This window comes from Myotis myotis, unplaced genomic scaffold (genome assembly GCF_014108235.1).
Source record: "Myotis myotis isolate mMyoMyo1 unplaced genomic scaffold, mMyoMyo1.p scaffold_m19_p_3, whole genome shotgun sequence".
Taxonomy (NCBI): Eukaryota; Metazoa; Chordata; class Mammalia; order Chiroptera; family Vespertilionidae; genus Myotis; species Myotis myotis.
The window spans coordinates 75,005,581-75,029,682 of NW_023416335.1; the positions used below are offsets into that span (position 1 = coordinate 75,005,581).

The window sequence follows — 24,102 nt, forward strand, 5'->3', positions numbered from 1 at the left end:
AAAAATGATCTGCAAAGCAATTTAATAGCATGGAATTAGGACTATTCCTTTAATAGTGAGACATAAGCCCTATTTTGTTAACTAAATCTAACAAGAAAACGATATTTTGATTCTATCAAGAACCTAAATTTTTAAAAATAAGTTCACCATACTTCCACTTTTTACTCAATTTTATTATAAATATTTGAATTAAAATGTATTTTACAAATATGCTCTTTAAATTAGATTTTTCACTTTATTATTCTGAATGGATAAAATCAGGAAATTAGAACTATATTAACATTCTTCAATAAACATATCTCTTAATATAATCTCTTTTAATTTTGTTTTCATTTTTAATTTTTTAATATTTTTATAATTTCTTATTTTTTTTTCTTTTTGCTTTCAAGCTACATATGATATTTGTAGTCATATAGTCAATAAACATACAGTTAACTTATGTGACCATGGGAAAAAATATATGTGGGTTGTCAAATGAAGTTTGCTAGACTGCAAATTGTTTATACATTTTAGAAAAACTATCCTTTATACATTTGAAAAACTATCATAGCATACCAAATAAGATTAGTAGAGGTAATAGAAAATTAGAAACAATTTTTTTTTCTTTAAATATATTTTTATTTATGTCAGTGTGGTAGGAAGAGGGAGAGAGATATAGAAATATCAGTGATGAGAGAGAGAATTAGCGATCAGCTGCCTTCTGCACATCGCTCCTGGGGGCCGAGCCTGGAACCCGTCATGTGCCCCCACCAGGAATCAAACCGTGACCACCTGGTTCATAGGTGGATACTCAACCACTGAGCCACACCAGCTGGGCAGAAACAAACAGTTTTAAGTGAGAAATTTAGAAAATAGAAGTCAGGAATCAGAGTGGCGGTATTGTTACTGGAGAATCAAACTCCCCTGTGGCTTGTGGGAGTGAGGTTCTTGCAATATCTTCAAAAAATGAATTTGCTAAGATTTGCATGGGAGGATGGGATGTGGAAAAAGGCTTTGTGTGAAGTTATATTTCCCAGGTTCCAAAGTCCCCTCTCCCTTAAGCCAATCTTGGAAAAGGTGCAGCTGTGGTATTCTATATTATTCATGAAATTAAGAAAGAAGGCTAGTGTCCAGAGCTTCCGTCCCACATTGCAGCTGGGTGTGGTTCAGCATCCAAGCTAATGAAAGTCCATTAGTCCGTGTGTGGAGGCCCACATGGCCATGTGCTCTGTGGGCACAGGGTGGAGCACAGCCCTCTGCATAGAGAGCCAGGGACCTGGCAGGCCAGAGAGAGGAGAGGAGAGAAGAGAAAACTAACTTTATTTGGAAGTTTAAATATTTAGGTTTTACCAGCTTGCAGTGGCCATGCCCACCCTGGCCACTGAATCACTTTCAGGTGTGATTGATGGGCAAGCAAATAGGCACCTTCCAGTGTCACTCAGATCTTTACTGGGCTTGCATCTAAACTGCCTTTGTCTAGTCCAGTGATGGCGAACCTATGACACACGTGTCAGAGGTAACACGCGAACTCATTTTTTTTGGTTGATTTTTCTTTGTTAAATGGAATTTAAATATATAAAATAAACATCAAAAATATAAGTCTTTGTTTTACTATGGTTGCAAATATCAAAAAATTTCTATATGTGACACGGCACCAGAGTTAAGTTAGGGTTTTTCAAAATGCTGACACACCGAGCTCAAAAGGTTCACCATCACTGCTCTAGTCCTTCCCCCATCAATCAGCAGGAAACAGACTTGGAGAATATTAAATGGAGCTTTTTGGCAAAGCTGTGTAAATGGCAGGCCTATATCTAGGCTTCCCTTTCCTCCTTTGCTTTTAAATAATAACCAGGTCATTATAATGGCATCATTATGATGGGAAGTAAGCAACGTAACAGTAATGATGCAAACAGTTTAGGGTTGTTCGTCAATCTCTTCAAATTACTTGAGGCCTCACCATTATTATTATCACTACCAGCAATAACACACCACAAACATCATCATTAACACTGGGTATTAAGTAAAGGACAGATCATATTTCAGATGGAAATGTTAAATGAACCTTGGAAAAGATATGTTTGAAAACAATTTCAACTTATGAATGACACGCCTTCACTCTGGGGAAATGCTTTTTTGTTTGTTTTTTCTTCAAAATTTGAATGTAATAATTAGCTTTCTACTTAACTGAGGTCTGAGAATAAACCCAATAATATAAACTCGATTTAGGGTTGAAAATCATATGTTAAACCATTAGAGTCTATATTATTCATGAAATTGAGAAAACATAAAAGATGTGCCAAGATAAAGTGAATTAAGAGAGGTTGCTGCATTCCTGAAAAAAGATGGTATTTTTGAAGAAGATAGAGATGATAGTACAGAATTCAAATTTTTACAGAGTCAAAATTTATTTGCCTTTCCTGACTTTTCTCTTGCCTATACAGTTCTGCCATGTAAATAATGGATATTCTATGGTAGTGTATATGGCATAATCACTTAAGAGTAGGCACAAACTCCTCAGGATGGATTATTAAAGCAGTTTGAACCTATTCATAAAATATATTTTGTAGACATAAAATACTAAGGGTTTTTCCTTTTTGGCAATCTCTGTGGACCTGGTAAAGCCTGACTCACTGTGTGTGAAACTGAAATGAAGAAGCCATTAATGATGGGTGTGGGGGATGGGCTCTTTGGCTCATATAACCCAGGGAGAATTATATTTTATGATTCATTAAAAGGATGAGAATAAGAAGAAATTGGCACTCAAATGTGCATTTTCCTTTCTATCCAGGAATCATTAAATATTACTCTATTTTTGTAAACTGACACAACATACATCTAAGGTAAGTTTTCTTTTTCATGGTGCTAGTTACTTGACTATTAGATCTGTGGGTATCTTTAAAGGGTGAGCTTTGGGTTTGAAGGTTGCAGAATCAAACTGACTTAAACTGACTTATTACAGTAGAGAGAGGTGGACAGTTTCTTTTTTGGGTAAGGTCAGACAATCTATTTGAGAAAATTATTCAAGAATTTGATGGATTTTAGATTTTTCTACATGATATTCATGAATTTGAATACTTGCATTATAAATTATCATATATCCCAAACCAAAAATGAACAAAAAGCTTTACCTTTAAAGAATGGGTCATAAAAAGAATACCATTTTTTTTTTGCCCAGCTTTCAATCACTGAGCATTTTAATTTAATCTCTATTGAAAAATAATTTAACTTTTAAGTAATTATTATTTAAAACTAATTATTATTTAAAGTTAATAATTTAAATTTTTAAATAATTATTATTATGTAAAAACTCTGGAGTGAACTGAATCTTCTTAAGGTTATCACTGTTCTTTTGTTTTATCAGAAACTTAAGAATTATCACATTTGCTGAATTTGATTTTAAAAAAGAAAGCAAACAATAGAATTGGTAATATTACTTTAACACTGAATAATTATTATTTTACTTATAGAGAGATAACTAAATTATTTAAACTTTTGAATTTCAAATTGAAAGCTGTTAGTGTTATGATAATTTAACTGCAGATTTTCTAGCTAGTGGAATTTGGATAAAAATAGATTCATAAGTGATAATTAGCCATCTTCATATGAGTATATTTGACTTTGTGGCTATAGAGAGTTATTGCAAGTATATGGGTATCATTACAAAATTGTAGCAAGTTATAGACAGAGAAATATATATATGTTTCTTTATAGAAACAGATGTCCAAAATAAAGAAAAAATGACAAGCAGCTTGGCTTTAAGTTTCAAAAAAACAGTGACCTATCTAAGAATGCAGTCATTAAAAAAAAATAACACAACCCAACACCCCCCCTCCAAACAACAACAACAACAACAACAACAACAACAACAAAAATAAAAGAACAAACACAGATATTTTGAAAAGAGACTAGATGCTACACTTTAAGAAATAAATAAATAGCTAATAAAATTTTGGTAGCCTTGATTTGTAGTGATGTTTGCTTTTATTATGCTTCATATGCCAAAGAATTGAAAGATATGTATTATTTTTATTAAATAATTAATATATCCTATATAATAAAGAGATAATATGCAAATTGATCATCACTCCAACACACAAAGATGGCTGCTACCATGTGGCCACAAGATGGCCTGCAGGGGAGGGCAGTTAGGGATGAGCGGGCCTGCAGGGGTGGGCAGTTAGGTGTCGATCAGGCTGCAGGGGAGCAGTTAGGGGGTGATCAGGCTGGCAGGCAGAAGTGGTTAGGGGCAATCAGGCAGGAAAGCAGGAAAGCAATTGGGAGCCAGGGGTCCTGGATTGTGAGAGGGATGCCCATAGGTATCGGGCATAAACCAGCACTCGGACACCTTTGAGGGGTCCCAGATAGGAGAGGGTACAGGCTGGGCTGAGGGACAGCCCCCCCCCCCCCCCCAGTGCATGAATTTCATGTACCAGGCCTTTAGTTTTATTCATAAAAGTAAATGCCAGATTTCTATATCAGGGGTGGGCAAAAGTAGGTTTATAGTTGTGAATATGTGAAACAGAGTTTATTCTTATATTATTATTTATTTTTTTTGTATTATTTATTTCTATTATTTGTCTTTTTATTGTTATTCTGTCTTGTCATTACCTATGATTTACTTTTTGGTAATGATGGCTGATAATTAACCTATTTTTCCCACTCCTGTATGTTATACTAAAATGTTTATTGCATATTCAATAATAATATAGATAATTTTCTACACTGCTTTAATTCCATTTCCAGCCTAGATCTTGGTTTTAAGATAGTATATTTAAAAAGTGAATGATTTTTAAAAATAAATATTATAATAAAAATTTAAAGGAATATATTTATACATTTTAAGTTTATAAATAATAATTCTCTAACTATAATTGAGTCTTATACAAAGATATGTTCCTCCACTACCTCTTTAAAAATGTAGAAGTTATACTCAGAATTTCTAAAATAAATATTAGATTATAAAAAACTGATAAGAACATATTAAGGTTAGTGGAAGAATATAAACCGAAATGCGCATGATTCTTTTTCATCAACTAGCTATGTTGTTATTTGCATCTGATATTTAGTACATTTTCTGATATTCATTCATAAAGCTTCTATGTAAAGGATAAAGCTCCTATGTAATGCAAGGGTCTAAATTTTAAATAAATCTAAAGTGACTTTAAATAGTCATGGTAGACATATGGAAATCAGTAACATAATCTATCACATTGACAGAATGAAGGGCAAAAACCACATGGTCATCTCAAGTGCTGCATAAAAAGCATTTGACAAAATTATGCACACTTTCATAACAAATAAACAACAACAAAATGAAACAACCTACAACAGACTAGGAATAGAAGGAAATTACCTCGTAACAAAGGCCATATGTAAAAAAGTCACAGCTAATATCTGTGAGGTCAACAGTGAAAAACTGAAAACTTTTCCTTTAAAATCAGGAACAGGGAAAGGATGCCCACTCTTACAACTTTTGTTCACCATAATACTGAAAGCCCTAGCCAGAACAATTAGGCAAGAGAAAGAAATAACAAACATTCAAGTCAAAAAAGAAAAGGTAAAATTATGTCAGTTCACAAATGACATCTTTTATGTAGGAAACCCTAAAGATTCTACAAAAAAAACCCCCCAAAAAACAAAAAAAAACCCATAAAGCAAAACACATGTTATAGCTAATAAACAAATTCAACAAAGTTTCAAGATACAAAACCAACACATACACACATCAGTTGCATTTCTATATACTTGCAATGAATAATCCAAAATGGAAATTAATTTAAAAATCCCATTTACAATACATAAAAAATAATAAAATACTTAGGAATGAATTTAGCCCAGAAAGTTAAAGATTTGTACACTGAAAGCTACAAAACTTTGGTGAAAGAAATTAAGACATAAGTAAATTGAAAAAATTTTATGTGCATGGAAGGGAAGATAGTATTGTTAAAATGTCTGTTCTCCCCAACATAATTTAGATTCAGTGCACCCCTATCCAAATCCCAATGGCACTTCCTGGAGAAATAGAAAAGAACCACTCTACAATTCATATGATACCACAGGGATCCTGGATAGACAAAACAATCTTAAGAAATTAGAACAAAGCTAAAGGCCTCACACTTCCTGATTTCAAAACATATTACAAAGCTACAGAAATCAAAAGAGCATGGAACTAGCATGAAGACAGACCAATGGAATAGAATAGAAAACCCAGAAGAATACCCTAACATATATGGTCAAATTATTTTCATTTAAGGGTGCCAGGGATGCACAATAGGTAAATGATAGTCTCTTCAATGCATTGTATTGGGAAAACTGGGTATCAACATAAAAAAAAAAATATCTGGGCCCTTACTTTATTATTTTTTCTTTTTTTAGTATTTTTTTATTGATTTCAGAGAGGAAGGGAGAGGGAGAGATAAAAACATCAATAATGAGAGAGAATCATTGATTGGTTGCTTCTGCATGCCCCCTACTGGGGACTGAGCCCGCCCCATCTCAGGCATGTGCCAGGGATCAAACCATGACCTCCTGGTTCATAGGTTTATGCTCAACCACTGGGCCAGCACTGGGCACTGGCAGTGGTGCAAGTGGCGGCTCCAGTGCTAGCAGCGGGTGTGAGCACCAGGTGGGACGGTAGCACGTGGGAGCAAAGAATTTTCAATAACCACCAGAGGCTCAACGCGATGACACAACCAGCGCCCTGCCTTGGTCTGGTGTCCCTGCTCACCTGCTCCAGCATCCTGCTGTGGGCGACACTTGCCTTGTTCCACACTCTGCCACCTGCTGCGGACACCCGCCATGTTCCATGTGCGCCTACAGATGGTCAGTGCAAGTCATAGTGACTGGTTGTTTGGTTGTTCTGCTGTTCAGTCTAGTTGCATATTAGGGTTTTATATATATAGATACTCCATTGTATGGAGGTACCACTGTTATTTTTCCCATTCACTTATTAAAAGATTTCTTTATTATTTCCAAGTTTTGGCAATTATAATAAAGGTGCAATTAACATTTGTGTCAAGGTTTCTGTGTGAAAATAAGTTTTCAAAGCAGTTGTGTAAATATCTATGAATGTGATTGCTGAATAATGTAATTAATTTTGTTAAGAAACTCCCAAACTATCTCCTTTTTTAAGAAATGCTTTCCCCCTGACATCTTAGAAACATATATGTTCTCCAGATACTCTTCTTCACTTTTCATACACTGTTCCTGAGAAATTGCATAAACAAAAATGACTTTGTAATGCTAGTAGACTCATAAACAATCTCTAGTGAAAACCCTGACACTTCACCTCAAACTTTGCATGTAATTGTCACATTCATCATACTGGATTTTCTACCATACATGGCACTGCTATTCTCCTGATAGAAAACAAAAACAAAAAACAGAAACACACCTGAAACCTGGCAATATTCCTCCTTCTTCCTCCTTTCCATTATCTGATCCCTAAATAAGACTTGTGCATAAACCTCTTAATTGTCTATTTTGTGCGTACTTCTTTCTCAGATTTTTCCAATAACATATTAGGTAATGTTTATGTTTTGCTCAATATTAGTTTATGATTATTCATGGTGTTCCAAGTAAAATCACACTTCAGTATGTTCTATGCAGGAATATTTGATATATTTTTCATAATCCTCTTTTCCTTGCATTGCAACTAATATTTCAGAGACACAGATACATGTTTAACTCTTTAAGTGGACTCAGAATATAGTTTTCACATGCTCTTTCCACAATCTGGAATGACCTTCCCCCTTTATATTTATTGAAAAGGTACCAAATATTTTTATTTCTACAACAACTTATGCAAACACTAGTTTTTCTGTAAAACCTGCTGGCTCTCTTAAAAGAGTTATCTGTAATTTTTCTAATCTTATAGAGTTATGCCGGAAATAATTACATGTTGTCAGTTCTCCTGACTGTTTATCATGCTAAAATAACTTGAAGATAAAGTTCTCCCCTTTTCAAAATTTTAGATTCCAAACAACCTAAAGTGCCTAACAGGTAGTAAATGCTCACTAATTATTTGTTGCGTGAATGACAGCAAATTATATGACTGAATGAGTTGATTTAGTTAGGAACAAAGGAGCTTTGGCTTTAGGAAAGGTTAGCTTATTGTATTCTTATCTTGTAAAGTAAAATAAAAAAACAAACAAAAAAATGCAGGCAGTCAGAAAAAAAATATTTTGAAGGATTTTGCCCTTTTCTTGTTTGAAAGGGTAAAAATGATATGTACTTCTACTCATACAACTCGTGAAAGAGAAAATAGTTCTTTCATGCAGAGGAAAAAATGGGATTGCTTTCTAAAATAAACAATATATAAGTAAAGAAAAATCTATAGATTGTTGCTTTGTGAAGTAATATGAGTTAAAAGAAGTCTAAGAGAGAAACAATTAAGACAATAATTAGGTATTTAATACAATACTTCAAGATTATTTTGTAATTTCAGTGACATTTAAAATGAGTTATTTTTCACTGAGTGATACTCTATCTCTGAACATAAAAAAATAATAAACATCAAAAGGCAATGCAGAGTGTAAATTTTTCCTGAGCTTAGTTTAGAAACTTTGCAATCTATTTAAACTATTTTACTTAGGCAATAGCATATCATGGCAAATGAGAAACATTTTAAATTAGCAGGCTCACACAGAAATTTTGCTTATATATGAATTGAGATTTTGCGTAATATTTCCTAAATGTATCTTTTACCGCTCAATGAATTAATTATCAATGTGCTGATAAACAAAAATGATATCGCCCTTGCAGAAGTAAAAGGCACATAAAGGGGAATAAAAGTACATTTTTATGTGTTAGGTCTCCAGTGAAAAGTGAGCTGCCAAATACTACTAAGTTCTACTTCCCCTGGGAAAACACATTTCTCTTATCCACTGAACTTAAGAAGACACACATGTTCCAAGCAGTACAGGGAACTGAAAAACAAATGACCAACTAAACAAAACTTGCATCAGTTATACCTCCCTGAAATGTCCTTGAAAAAATGCTTGAAAATGTTTTAAATTAGACTGAATATTGAAAATTGAATGTTCTAAGGCCCTGGTAAAGTTGGCTGTAGACACAAAATTTATTTCAATTTCAAAAGTAAGTTAACAAATTTCTTCTGGTTAATTTTGGTAGCATGCACTTACATACATACATAACAAAAATTCCACCTATGTACCTTCCTAAGTGTAGATCAGCGGTTCTCAACCTGTGGGTCGCGACCCCTTTGGTGGTCGAATGACCCTTTCACAGGGGTCGCCTAAGGCCATCCTGCATATCAGATATTTACATTATGATTCATAACAGTAGCAACATTACAGTTATGAAGTAGCAACAAAAATAATTTTATGGTTGGGTCACAACATGAGGAACTGTATTTCAAGGGCCAGAAGGTTGAGAACCACTGGTGTAGATGCTAAATTTCAATTACTGTTCTAGGGAATGGCAAACTTTTTTATCTGAAGGGTCAAATAAGAAACATTTATACTTTGTGTCCATTGGGTTTCTGTCACAATCACACCTCTGCCTGTGTATCACGAAAGCAGGCATAAACAGTTCATAACAATCCTGTGTGTCTGTGTTCCAAATATATATGTATATATCTCCATTGCCAGTGTCTCCCGGTGTGGGGCAGGTTCATCCCGGTAGAGAATTACTCTTCTAAAGAGACCAGGGCCACTGCAGCCATGGATGCCTGCTGTATGACAGTCTAGATATTGAAAACAGTCCGTACTGAAAGATGTATTCTCTGGCTGGATGTGCATGGAGTTTAGGGGAATAGAAAACTCAGAAAATACCGGTAAGCGCCATGAGGGCAAGAATTCTACAATTACTATTCATCACTCTGGTACAGAAATTAGCATTATACCTGACTAGAGTGCACCATCCATAAACAGTTGTTAAATACGTGAAAATATTATAAAAATAACTATAATAAAGTATATGAGCCATGTGGCAATTATTGTTATTATCTGTTTTTTTAAAATTATTGTTATTATCTGTTTTTTTAAAATTATTATTATCTCTTTTTTTAAAATTATTGTTATTATCTGTTTTTTTAAAATTATTGTTATTATCGGTTTTTTTAAATTATTGTTATTATGTTTCTTTTAATTATCTGTTAGATAATTATCTTTTAATTATCTATTTAATTACCTGTTTCTCTCCTATACTCTCAGACTTTGCAAACCACATTTTCCTTGGCAAGATAGCTCCCTATTCCGTCTCTGCTAATAGGGGTTGATGGAGACTAGAAGCCTGAGGGAGAGAGAGGATTATGCACCATTTTTGTTCAGTTGTTTGTTTCCTGCACCTGTCAGCATCCCCTTAGCAGAGCTCTAGCCTAACCATGGCCCTTTTTCCCATTACTAGCAGTCTCCACAATACTCATGAACCCAGAACCATAGAATCCAATGAAGAGGCAACTCCCCCTGGGACATCTGAGTTTCAGCTTGAAACTCTAAGTTTCTTAATGCTTAAAAATTCCAACCCCTGCCAAACTGGTTTGGCTCAGTGGGTAGAGCACCGGCCTGTGCACTGAAAGGTCCCAGGTTCGATTCGGTCAAGGGGTCAAGGGCATGTACCTTGGTTGAGGGCACATCCCCAGTAGGAGGTGTGCAGGGAGGCAGCTGGTCGATGTCTCTCTCTTATCGATGTTTCTAACTCTCTATCCCTCTCCCTACCTCTCTGTAAAAAATCAATAAAATAAAAAAATTCCAACCCCTTTTGTTCCTGCGGTTGTTGCCTACAGAAGGAAAAATCTTCATATCTTTATGTTTTTAGTTTTTCAATACGTAGTTAAGAAATCTTTATATTAAATGATCTTTGCTAAAGTAATGCTTGTGGTTTCTATGTCCATACTGAACTCTGAGTGATACAAACTTAGTGAATACAGAAAAGTAGATGTCAGTCATTCCTTTGGCAGTACATGGAGATAGGAGAGTCATACTCCAACATCCGCCCATCTGATTCCTGGACAAAAGCCTCGCCAGGAGATGGCACTCTGAAAGTCCCAGACCTGGGATCCCCCTGCGTGACTGCACTTGGCAGGGTGAGGCTGCAGAGTTGTAGGGCAGGCCAAGCCATTTAAGGAGGTTGGAGGGGGGCTCTGACTGTGCAATTGAGGTGGTGAAGAATGGCTTCCTTTCTTAAAGCTACACAGTCCAGTCACTGTCTGAGTCTCCACCAAGAGCCTTTCCAGAGAAAGAGTTCCCCCAAAGGTGTCCACCTGGTTAGCCAGCAGACCCCCCTGCAGGACCTGAGCATGGCATAGTGGTGTCCTCGGTAGTTGGAAAACAGGGCAGTGCACTCCCCATGCTGGTGCTTAAACAACTGGATTGCTGGACTTTTGGAAGGTGGTGCCTGGATCTCTAGCACACTTTCTTCTCTCCCAAGTGCACTGAATCGCCACTGATTTTCACCACCAGAAGTTATGCAGACTCCTCCTCCTGTTTCTGTTGCTCTTGTTTGGGGGTGCTGCATGGATTGAGACCACACACCCCTGAGGGAAGGGGAGTTTGCAGCCAAAATATCCCTCCAGCTTTTCAGGCATCACATGTGGATGAGGGGACCAGCCTTTTCCATGTCTTTGCCCTTCTTACCATTCTCTAAGTCCTTGGTTAGAATATATCAGTTTAGCTTGCCTTCAAGTGGTTATTCAAGTTGATTGATTTATAATATAGCTATAAATCCTGTTTGGTGCCTGGAACAGATGAATGTAGCTTTCACCTATTCTGCAGCCATCTTAGAATCTCCTACTTCTTTGTTTTTTTACCCTTACAAATTAGACACTAATTTAACATTATCCTATATAATAGAAGCATAACATGCTAAGTGTTTGGTCATCCAGTCGGCCATTCAACCAATCAAAGCATAATATACTAATGATATGCTAAGGATGCTCAAGCGCTTGCTATGACTGACCACCAGGGGGTAGACGCTCCAACCAGTAGATTAGCTTGCTGCTGGAGTCCTGCCTCGGGACTGAGCAAGATGGGCTGGACACACCCTGGAGCCCTCCTGCAGTCCCTTCCCAGCTGGCAACCTCCTGCATCCTTCCCTAGCCCTGATCATGCACCGGTGAGGTCCCTCAGCCTGTCCTGCACCCTCTTGCAATCCATGACCCCTCAAGGGATGTCAGAGAGCTGGTTTTGGCCCAGTGGCAGAATGACTGGTCACTATGATGTGCAGTGACCACCGGAGGAAAATTCTCAATGCAGGAGCGTCCGGGGGTGCGCCACTCAGCCAGAAGCCAGGCTCACAGCTGGAGAGTGCAGCAGCGGTGGTGGGAGCCTCTCCTGCCTCCACACTAAGGATGTCCGACTGACAGCTTAGGCCTGAGTGGGGAGCCAGCCTAAGCCGTCAGTCGTACATCCCCCAAGGGCTCCCAGACTGTGAGAGGGCGCAGGCCAGGCTGAGGGACCCCCCACCTGAGTGCACAAATTTCGTGCACTGGTCCTCTAGTCTATATATATATATATATATATATATTCCCAAGCATTACAGCCAGATCACCAGATGGCTGGATAACCGTCCAGTAGCTATGATGTGTACTGACCACCAGGGGAAGACACTCAACACAGAACCTGCCCTCTGATGGTCAGTGCGCTCCCACAGCCAACTTCCCATGGCCGGCTAACCTCCCATGGTCCCTTCCCCCAGACAGCTGGCCCCAATCAGTCCTGATTGCTGGCCAGGCTGAGGAACTCTACCTGTGCACAAATTTGTGCACCAGGCCTCTAGTTTTATATAGTCTATGCTCCCTAAAATTCACTCACATATTGAGCATTTTATTCCTTTTCAGTTCTTTTGTGTTAAATTTTCTTCTTTCTGAAATAATCCTTTAGAACAATGATTCTGAAATATTATACATAAGAATAAACTGGAGAGCTTATTAAGTTAGACACAGATTGCTGGACACCTGATATGTGAACAAGCTCCTTGTATGGAGGAAGACATTGAGGACTTGGAGCAGGCCAGTGGGAGAACACAGCCATGGTAATTTTGGTCTCCCTCGTCTCTGGGTAAAATTGCAGTCAGCTTTTAAATCTGTGCTAAATTACCAGCATAACCCTCTAGCAGCAACTTTTGAAGTAAATAGGCCTCTTTCAAGACAAGAATGGAAGATGGTTGTTTCTGTATTCTCCCCTGTGCTGAGGCTGAACCTCTGTGATCCTCAGTGAGTCCCTGAGAGCCAGTTAAGGACTAGTTCTTTGTTATTGACTTGTGGATCTCATGAACAGAAGCCCCATTGGCTTTCATATTTAGTTGGTTTAGGAGCCTGTTTCTCAGGTGGAGTCTTAAAAGTTAGGGTGCTAGATATTGTGTCCAATCCCTTTGCTCCTCAGGGAAAAACTAAAGTTGTGAGTTCCTTCCTGATTGTGTTGGGATGTGGTTTATGGTGAGTGTGGTTCAGACTTTCCTACCCATTTCAATGTGGGCATTTTCTCACTCACCTAAAGAGAAGGAATCACTCAGCTAGTTTTTGGATCTCTTTCAATGGCAATTGCTCCATGTGTAGCTACAGCTTTTGTGTGTCTATGGGGGAAGGTGAGTTCAGGAGCCCCCTGTTTCACCATCTTGGAACAGAACCTAGTCATTCTTTTCATTCACTTCTTACTTTTCTTATCAAACCTGTTCCCTCACAGAAATCCACACCTCAATAAATGGAATCTCATTGATTTTGGTGTGTAGATCAAAAACGTTGGTAAGTTTTTGTGTTTGTTTTTGTATATTTGCATATTACTTTTTTTACTCATATCATTCTCTCCTCACTCTCTAATTTCAAGCTACACTGACTTTCTACCATTCAAACAAACAAGCAACAACCTTCTGTCCTTAGGGCCTTTGAATGTACTGTTCCCTCAGCTCTTCATATTTTACCTAATAATAGACAAACATGTAAATTAACCATCCCTCTGCTACACTCACCGGCCAATCAGGAGAGCATGAAAATTAACCCAACAAAGATGGAGGTTAATTTGCATGCATAGGGGCGAAGCGGCGGAGCAAAGACTGAAGGCTCCGTCCAGAGTGAAGGCCTGGGTCCCGGGTGCCGGAGGAAAACTGGTGCCAGCAGCCAGGGGAAGGGAAGGCCCATGGCACGAATCTCTTCATGCAACGGGCCTCTAATGTGTGTGTGTGTGTGTGTGTGTGTGTGTGTGTGTGTGTATGATATATATATATATATATATATATATATATATATATATGACTTACTTCCTTGTCTCTTTCATGTCATTTTTTTTCTATGACACTTAATGTGTATGCTGTCCCTGGACACAGTTTAAAACAGTAGTCTAAACTAGCATATGTTCTATTCCTCTTACCTATTTTATTTAATTTCTTAACATATAACACTAACATATCATGTATTGTTCTTGGTTAGTGTCTGAAATACTAGCTCCATGAGGGGAAAGCTTCCTTTCTCTTTTACTTAATACTATATTTCCAGTGTCAACAATAGTGCCTGGCACACAAAATGTGGTTAATATATTTTAATTGAATAAATAAATTGACATTAAAGGTTATGTTCTCTTATTTTTCTTGCTCTGTGATATTATCTTATCCTCATTTGTTTTAAAGTTTTTTGTTCCTCACCTTTATATAACTTTTCCTTTTCCCTTCTATTTCAAGAAAGAGATTATAAGCTCTTTAATGGTAGTAATGTAATCTATTCAAATTATCTTCTTTTAAAAACCAAGTTTAAGGTACCTAGTTCTAAGAGATGATTATTTACTCATTTATCAATATCTGCAATAAGAACTTTTCATTGGGAATGTATTACATATAATTAATGAATCATTCAATACAAAGTCTGGTACACGATCAATAAATATTATTTTATTTATGAAAAATTGACATTTTAATTAATATTATAGTTGTTCCCAAATGTATAATAGACTACATAATTATCACTATTATTTATTATACATATTGCTCAAATATTTAGAATAGTCTCTGTTTTTTATTTTTTTTAATTTATTATACCTCTGAAGAAAAATTATTCTTTTAAAAACTAAATCATGCTTGCTATTTTCTGTACTCCTGATTTTTTTAGTAGTTCTGGTGAGGAGGTTTAAAAATTTTATAATATATAGGTTCTCAATAATTACTTTGTTTTGCTGAATACAGAAAATATTCTTAAATTCCAGAATGAGTTACTTTATAAAATATGTATTTGTCAGAAAAAAACAACAGCAACACAATTTATAATATGCTTAGGTCTAGTTTAGAGTTATACACATAAATGTTCCAAAATGTGTCATGAACAGAAGGCGAAGGGAATAAAGAAAAAGCTTAACAGGGGGACAAACATGGCATTGAGGAAGTCACGTCATTTCAGCCAGTGATCTAAATGCAATCCTTCCATGGTACAGAGCTGGGATGAATTATGTGGACATTCAGATCCATAATAGAGAACTAACATTGGTTAAATAGTTATGTTTCAGTAGAAGACAAAGTACGCTGTATACCTAGATATTTTTGCTTTGTGGATGACAATTCTGACCTGTAGGCTAGAACACAAATTAGCATTTCTTCTGAATGATTGTGAGTTTGAAATGTACATATAATAAATCATGGGGAATCTTTTTTTAATGATTTTTTTAAAGTCTAAATAACAAGTAGTGCAAACTTGCTAAGGAAAAAAAATTCATCTTTAAAAATTCTTGTAGGACAGTCCTATGTGGATTATTCTTAAAACAGTTTCAATTTGTTGACATTAATCCTCTCTTTCAGAAGAGATAAAGGCAGTTATAAGGGTCCTTTTGTCTGTTTAATTAGTCCTTGTTCTAAATCCTTTACGTAGCCCTGAAAAATCAATTTATACATTAGTGAAATCCAACAAAATTAACTGTTAGAAATCAGGGGTTGTAGGAACTAAACCCTCTGCGGAAGAGACATTAGGGAGGTGGATAATGGAGTCATGGATTTTTCTAAAATCACTGTATTGTGGTATTGGGACACCGTGGAAGGAGCAGAACAGCCAGTCCTAAATCAATGACAGGTAAAGGGTGTTAAATGCTTGCTTATACAGCTATTCGTTGAACATTTAAAAATTATTCTATTGTTAATTTCTTAACACTTGCATTTTATCTTGAAATAATGGCAAGGGTTATAAATGGTAGCTTTTATGTCATTCATAATGAAGTACATATCACTTATAGTAGAAACTAGATATCTTATAACTTATGAATGCTATAGTGGATGTCCCTGAATCTTAATTTAAGCAGACACTAAGCATTTTTCTTTTTATTCTACATGATTTGTTTGGAAAGAGGGACAGTATTTGAAAGCCATTCTTGTATCCTATATTCTAGTATCTTATAGGTAAGTTTCTTAGGAACCAGAATCCATTCTCTGGAGAACAGACTGATAACTGTTGTTATGAATTTCACTTCTCCTGGGAAGTACATTGTACTTTGTGTGCAGAGAGATCTGTGGTAAAGAAGATTTTGAATTTTGAAGATATGTTTTTATCCCAGACACATCTGCTTAAAGCCCTTCTACTTTCTAAGGGCAAAGAATGCCTTGCAGTTATGATATTTTGCATGCTTTAGATCTCAGCCATAAGAAACCCATTTCTTTTTAAAGAAGAAGAAAAAGAAGAGGTTGATTAGGAGATACACTGAATAGATGGTGAAGCAAAATATCATGCCAAGTACCACATGTCTGCATGTGTAGGGGGGAGAGACACACAGAGAATGAGAGACAGAGATAAAGACAGATGTTAAAGATTAAGTTTTAAATATGAACACCCCCCAAAATAGAGTAAGAACTGTACATTATTTATTTCTTTTGATAAAAAAAACACACATAGACTTTGTGAGATGGAATATGTATATAGGTTTCTCAAAAAGAAAATATCTCTATATGTTCAAATTTAAATAATTTCTAAAGTTCTAATATAGAAATCCCTGGTCTCTGTGCCATCTCAACTGGGGGAAAAAAAAACTTATTTTTGTTTTTGTTTTTTGTTAAATAGTCAATAAAAATCAACTAGAGACTAAAAGATAATCACATCTGGTCCACAATTCTGACCCCATAATGTTATTAATTCTTTTAATTTTGTGTATATACAAATGAGAACAGAAATGTACAATTCATTTGGAAATTCTTGTTACCTATAAATATGACCAGTTAATTTTCAAGTAAAATAACAAGTAAAAGCCTCTTACTTTCTCGCCAGCATCGTTTTTCTTCCTCTTATTCCAACAACAACAAAGAAATCCACATTGCATTGTATTCTAAATGAAACTCTGCTGAACCTTGAGTAGTGCTTTGTGCTGAAGGGTGAGTCAAGAAGCCTGGGCTGGGATGGTTTTCATGAGAAAATGAGCGGATCCCAAAGCCAAAGCTGGACGGGAAGGCAATTGTTTCCAGAAGGAGGCTCTCACTGAAAGACCTGCTTGCTTGTTTATAAGGCTGCTCTAGATTCATCAAAATGTGCCCTAGTATTTGCAAGCATCTTTGCTCTTCTGTTCTGGAGAGCAGGCGCCCATGATTTCATGAGGTTGTTGCAGTAAGGGACAAACATTAAATCATTTTACAAATGAAATTAATTTATTAAGACACAAATATTGGAAAGAAGGTGATTTGGGGCTAAAACAATTTCATTTTAAACTGCTTTTTAGAAATATTGAAATGTTAGAACTTTTAGTATGATTCTGGTCCGAAACAAATGTGTTTTGTTTGAGAAGTTAAAGGAACTGTGACAATATTTTATTAATACTCAAATGTATAAAAAGAAAAGTGTAAGGCAGATGTTATAAGCATAAATTAGGGCGACCTTTTGGAAAGTGTTTATAACAGAAAGTTGGGCAGAATTGATACAACTTCTTGAAATTAGAGTCTATTACTTTATTTTAGGAAATGTATAAAATTCTTATCAAATACATACATTGCACAATTTTGGTATTTGAGTATTTATATTGCACCTTAGTATAGGTTCTATTTTAACATTTTTAATCAAGTGTACACACATACAAGGGTAACAAAAACTACCATATAGAAGATACTGAAAGGACAAAGCAGAAACATACTCCCCACCCTCTCCCCTATCTTGCCTTGTAGGGCTGGGCCCTCAGCCCAAGCCCCCTCCTTTTCTGAGTGACCACAAGAATGCCAATATTGACCTAACTCCCCCAACCACCACCTGAGTGGACCAATGAAGCTCCAGGAATGCAGCTAAGGTCCTGATAAGGCTATAGTGGGGGACGGCCCAAGCCTCAGAATGTGCTGGTCACTTCCTGACCTTTGTGCTGTAAGACCCTGATGAAAAACCCTGACCTAAATGACCAATCTCTGTAACCCACGTCACCCCCTAAGCCCACCCAAATAACTAGCCCTATATAACCTTGGTTCTCCTGGGGCACGCTCTCGCCTTACCGCTGCATCGGACAGAGGCTGGGAGCCAAACCCAGGTTTGATTAATAAGATTAATAAAGACTCCTTGCTTTTGCATCGGAAGAGGCTCCCTGGTGGTGGATTATTGGGGACCCCAAACTCTGGGCATAACAATACTAAGCATGTACCAATCACTGCATTAGTGCTTTTGTAATTTTGTTTTGTTTTTAAATCTCATAAATGTCTGAGTTGGTATCTTCATCTCCATTTTACAGTTGTTAAAACTGAGTCTCAGAGTGCCTTAACTTATCCAAATTTATAAAACCAGGGAGTGATTAAGTGAACTCAGGTTCATATGAATCCAAAACCCTTTCTTTGTATAACAGAAAGTTGTTTTACAAATAAATAAATAAGTGCACATATATCTTAATTTGCTTCCTACTTTGTGCCAAGGGTAAGTATGGCAAGCTACTTAATGCAACTTATGTTCCCTCCTGGATAGGAAAAAGAAACTATTATTTTTTCTTACATTCTGCCAATCTCTTATTTTGTTTCATTTTTATATAAGCCTAAACCTTGGTGAAGAAAATAACTTCTTAGTTGCTATCAGCTTATTATGACAAAGTAATATTATGATTTCTACTTGAGGCTATAGTAACATGCTTATAAGATACATTGACGGGAAAGCCAGATGAAATTAAAGGACTTAGTAATTCACTTTTTGTATATATCTACAATGTTTTACATTTGCACAGTGCTATACAATTATCTTCTCTTCCTAGCTATTATGTAAACTTTATTATACACTAGAGGCCCGGTGCACGAAATTTGTGTACTGGCGGGGGCGGGGAGGGGGAGTTGTCCCTCAGCCGACCTACACCCTTTCTCAGTCCAGGACCCCTCAGGAGATGTCTGCCTGTTGGCTTAGGCCAGTTCCCCATGGGCCTAAGCCAACAGTTGAAAATCCCTCTCGCAGTCTGGGACCCCTCACTCCTAACTGCCTGCCTGCTCACTGCTCCTTACCACTGAGCTCACTGCTCCTTAGCAATGCCATGGAGGCAGGAGAGGCTCCCGCCACTGCCACTGTGCTCACCAGCTGTGAGCCCTATCTTTCTGTGTAGTTGTCTGTGGGCCAACTGCTGTCTTTCATCTCACTTAGGGTGAGCAGCATGTGAGGGCAGAGTGCACTGTTGTGGAATGTAGAGGGCTTCCCGGAGCTGAGGGGAGTGGCCAGGCGCATGGGGCAAGAGGTGGACACAGGATGCTATCTCACCCTATTGTGGGGTGGGCTGGCTGGCCTTCATATGCCTGACCCCAGCCAGGCAGGGACTGAGCAGGGTGTCCACCTCTCCATTCTCCATCCTTCCATCTGTGACACCTGTCACCCTTGCCAGGCCTCCCCCAAAGTGAGTTCAGCTCAATCCCTGAATGTAAAAGGGCATCGGGGGGGGGGGTCCACTTCAGTGCTCCCTGATTCCCAGTGACAGGTCCTGATCTCAGGACCAGTTGCAGAACATAGATCTGTTTCAAGAAAAGTTGGGAATGCAAACTTTCATGAGTCCCTATTCCAAAAGGTGGCAGTTTATTCACATTGTGGCAAAGACACTCTCAAGAGTAACATAAGTGGGTGAAGTCAGGGCCAAACCAGGCCATTTCCTCATTCAATCTTTCTGAGGCGTGTGGACAGAACCAAGTCTCAGCTCTTTGCAGGACACTTCTGGAGTGTTTTTAAGCCTAAAGGACAGTAGTCTGTCTCCATTCTTGTTCTTTGGTATTTTTTCATCATCGGATAAAAAGATACATACATTGGGGCAATCCTCTCGAGATACAATATTCCAGTTGCACCCATGTGACGATGACAGGGCCCCTCAAAGGGAGGGAGCCGACAAATGGGGAGCAGGGAATTCTGAAAACCAAAGCGATGACAGAGATGCTAAGCCTTTCCTTCACACATCTGACACCCCTCCTCAGGCGGCCTGAAGGCCGGGCATCTGCTGGACTTTTACCACTTGATGTCCTGGCAGGCTGCCCTGGGCCCTGCAGGGCTGCATGGGCCCAGGGGAAGTCACCTCCCTCACCCCAGCCACTCCTGGTACAGCTCCTGTACATGGCACTGGTCTCCGGGGGCCACACCAGGATGGCAGCGTAGATGCCATTCATCTGCCGCAGCAGTGCCCTGTCTGCACACCCATTGTCTGCCTGGGCCTGGCCCCTGCCACTTAGGCATGCCCAGCGCAGGCCAGGACCTCCACGAAGTGGCAGGGGAACTTGCCCCTCCACAGCTTCAGGACCACATTCTGGATGTTCTGAAAGCCGTAAGCAGCTGCAAAGTGTAGCAGAACCTCTCCGTCTTTTTCAAGGGTGACCTCCTGGAAATCTTTGTTCCTCGGGGTGCGGTAGGTTAGCACTCCCACGTCCTCGTTGAACAGCTCCTTGGCCGTGTGCCTGAAGATGCGCGCCAGGTACCTGTCAGAGCTGGCACCCTCACCTCCTCCTCCTTCACGTCTCCAAACAGAGTGCCCACGGCGGCGTCATTTGAGGTGAGGTCACTTTGCTCCGTTATCTGGACAATTTCACCTGAGGTTAGCATGCAGTCAGCACCCTGACTATGCGAAACTGTGGGAACATCTTCTTAAAGGGCCTCCAGTTTCTTGTCATAACACGTGGAAAATCTTGTCTGGGGACAGGTTCTGCTGACTGGTGAAGCAATCCTTTACCAGAGAGCCCATGATCTGCTGGGGAGACTTGGCCGTGCAGAGGTGGGGGTGATGGGGTGACCCAGCACACGCTCTGCATATCGGTCCCAGCCGGGGCAGGTGGAGGTCAGCATGGGTAGCCGGGGCTCTTCCTCACGGTGCTGGCAGGACCAACACACAAATTCCTTCTGACTCTCCAGGATGCTGAAGTCCGAGGCTATCTTCATGTCAAAGACAGTGCACCCCAAGGCTTTTGAGGAAGCCGCAGAGCCTTCTGGATGCTTCAGTGACACTGAGGCTGAATTTAGCAGCAAAATAAGGCAGAGACTGAGGACACACGGACACTGCCAGCACCTTGTGCTGTGAGGTATCACATTTCTTATTAAGGTTCAGAACACGGAAGAAGTCCTTGGCGTTCTGCTGAGAAACTTGGACTCCTTCCTCAGCGGTCACACAACTGTCACACGCCAGGCAGCCACTCAGAAATATCTTGGCATCAGCCAACTTATGGAATTCTCCCTTCTCTCCGTTCTCCTGAGTCAGACTCCAGACATTGACTGTGGCATTCTCTTGGCCATCGGTTTTTGTTTTTTTTTACTACATTCCTTCCGTGTGCAGTGATCACACTTCATCTGGAGCGGGGCGGGCGGGGTCCGGCTCAAGTGACCTGGAGGAAGCACAGGGAGAGCGGTCAGTCACTGCTGGCCGCCCCTGGTGCTGCTGGTGGTATCCTTTCTTCCTTGTGGAGCCTCTATAGAGGGTAAGCAGCCGCAGTGCCGAAGGCTGAGTTCCTGGACGCTGGCAGTGCTGTCGGGATTGTGCCGGAGGCACTGGTCCGTTGATGCCTGTCCTGTCCTCTGGAGATTGAACCTTCAGGACTACTAAGAAAGCCAGTCCCCTGTTCCACCTTCCTCCACCACCGGTTGATTGGAGTCTGAGGGCCAGGAGGAGGGACCAAGAGGCCTGCCTTCCAGCTGCTCACCAGTCCCTGGGCCACTTACTCCGGTTCCCTCTTAGCCATCCCCTGATCAATGGGAGCCTGTGGGCCAGGGGAAGGACCAAGTGGTCTGCCTTCTGCTCGCTCACCAGTCACTGCTGCCACAGATTCATTGGAGCCTGAGGGACCCCGGTTCCCTCATTAGCCATCCCCTGATCAATGGAGCCTGAGGGCCGGGGGATGGGGGATGGACCGGTCATCCATTCAGTTGTTATGGACCCTGGGTTTTTATATATTAAGATAGTATCACACAGTGTAGAAGCTCAAACACACTGAAGTTAGATCACTCCTCCAAAATGTGAATGAGAGAATTCTGAAGAATTCAGAGCTCAAGACACATCTACTTCACCAAGTAGAAGGTATTCAAGATTGTTTTGATGGCCTTTCAAGTCTGCTGAATTGTCTGGTGTCACATAGATTATAACTCTCATCTCCCCCGATTCCTCTAACTTGTAAATAGCTTGAATCCTTAAATCCCTACCATTGATGATTACCAGGTTCATACATAATATAATTAAGTAAATAAGAAAGAAAAGTGGGACAAATTTAAAACAGAAATGTGACTGTATAGTCAATGATACCAAATAGTTGTATCCTCAAATAATGGCCATTGCTTTCTGCTTTCACTGAAGTCTGTTCTTTAAAACTTATTCTTCTAAATTAGAATTTTATAAGGTAAAGGCTAAAATAATGCCCATATTACTAAATTTTTTGACAATTGATGTATTTGACCAATATTTTGTTTGCTTCTTACCTGTGTTAAAGAAATTAAGAAGATAACAAATGTATTCTATTGGAATGTTACAATCTTTGGAAGCCAAAATTAAAGGTCAAAACGTAGATTTCAGAGGTAAATAAAGAAAGCAACAGGAATAGGTGTCGCCATATCTACTGTATTCATAAAGTTTTTTTTTCAGGAGTTAATCTACAAGATCATCAGATACCAGTTGTTTGCTTATGCCATTTCTATTATTGAAAATATATAATTTAGTTAAATTTTATTAAAGAACAAACAAAATATAAGAATAAAAACAGTTGTTTTTTCATGGTAAAAATAAATCAAAATTGCCCTGGCTGGTGTTGCTCAGTGGATAGAGAGTCAGTCTGCAGACTGAAGGGTCTGGGGATGCATTCCTTGTCAAGGGCACATGCCTGGTTGTTGGCTCAGTCCCCAGTAGGGGGTGTGCAGGAAGCAGCCAATCAATGATTCTCTCTCATCATTGATGTTTCTATTTCTCTCTCTCTTTCTTTCCTTTCCTCTCTGAAATCAATAAAAATATATATTTTTTTAAAAAGTCAGATTGTTTGGAAAGACTCAGCAAAAATGTTCTCTAAAATATTTTATATTTAAGTTGATTTGGCAGAATCATGCACAGTTAACCCCTGAGCAACATGGGTTTTACCTGAGTGGCTCCACTGACATGCAGTTGTTTTCCATATGCTGTTTTTCATTTGCAGTTGGAAGCCTGAGGGTCCAGAGGGTCAACTGTATGCAGTGATCAGTGCCATTTTATATAGGGAACTTGAGCATCCACAGATTGTGGTTGTTTGTGGCGGATGGGGTTTCCTGAAACCAATCCCTTACAGATACTGATTAACAGCTTATGTTTGAGGGAGTTAAAGTTATACCTGGATATTTTACTGTGTAGGAAGGGTGTCAGAACCCCTAAACTCATGTTGTTCAAGGATCAACTGTATATGTATTAGAGGGAATCAAAGAAATCTAGAAGGATAGTGTACTCATTATTTTACAAAAGTTTTAAAATCTTACTACTTCAATTATATGGTTCAATTATGAATATTACCTGAACCAGGGGATTCATAGCAAAGAAAATAATTTGTTTGACTTGAGTGGTTGAGTGACTATACATAATATGTATAAACATAATTTGTTTTAGATGTAGATATACATAACATATATGAGTAAAATTTTTATGTGTATATGTATGTATCTCTTTCTAGTTTTTCTTAATGTATTTTTTACATTCATTAGTTAAGACCAACTATATATTTCAATCTTCTATAATAATAAAAGCATAATATGCTAATTAGACCAGACATCCAAACGACCTTCTGGACGTCCTTCCA

At 38.5% G+C, this 24,102-nt stretch overlaps 1 pseudogene; it reads right to left on the reverse strand.

Annotated features, from left to right (window-relative positions):
- Window positions 1-20,395: 20,395 nt before the first annotated feature.
- Window positions 20,396-21,649, reverse strand: LOC118650452 (annotated as a pseudogene).
- Window positions 21,650-24,102: the final 2,453 nt, after the last annotated feature.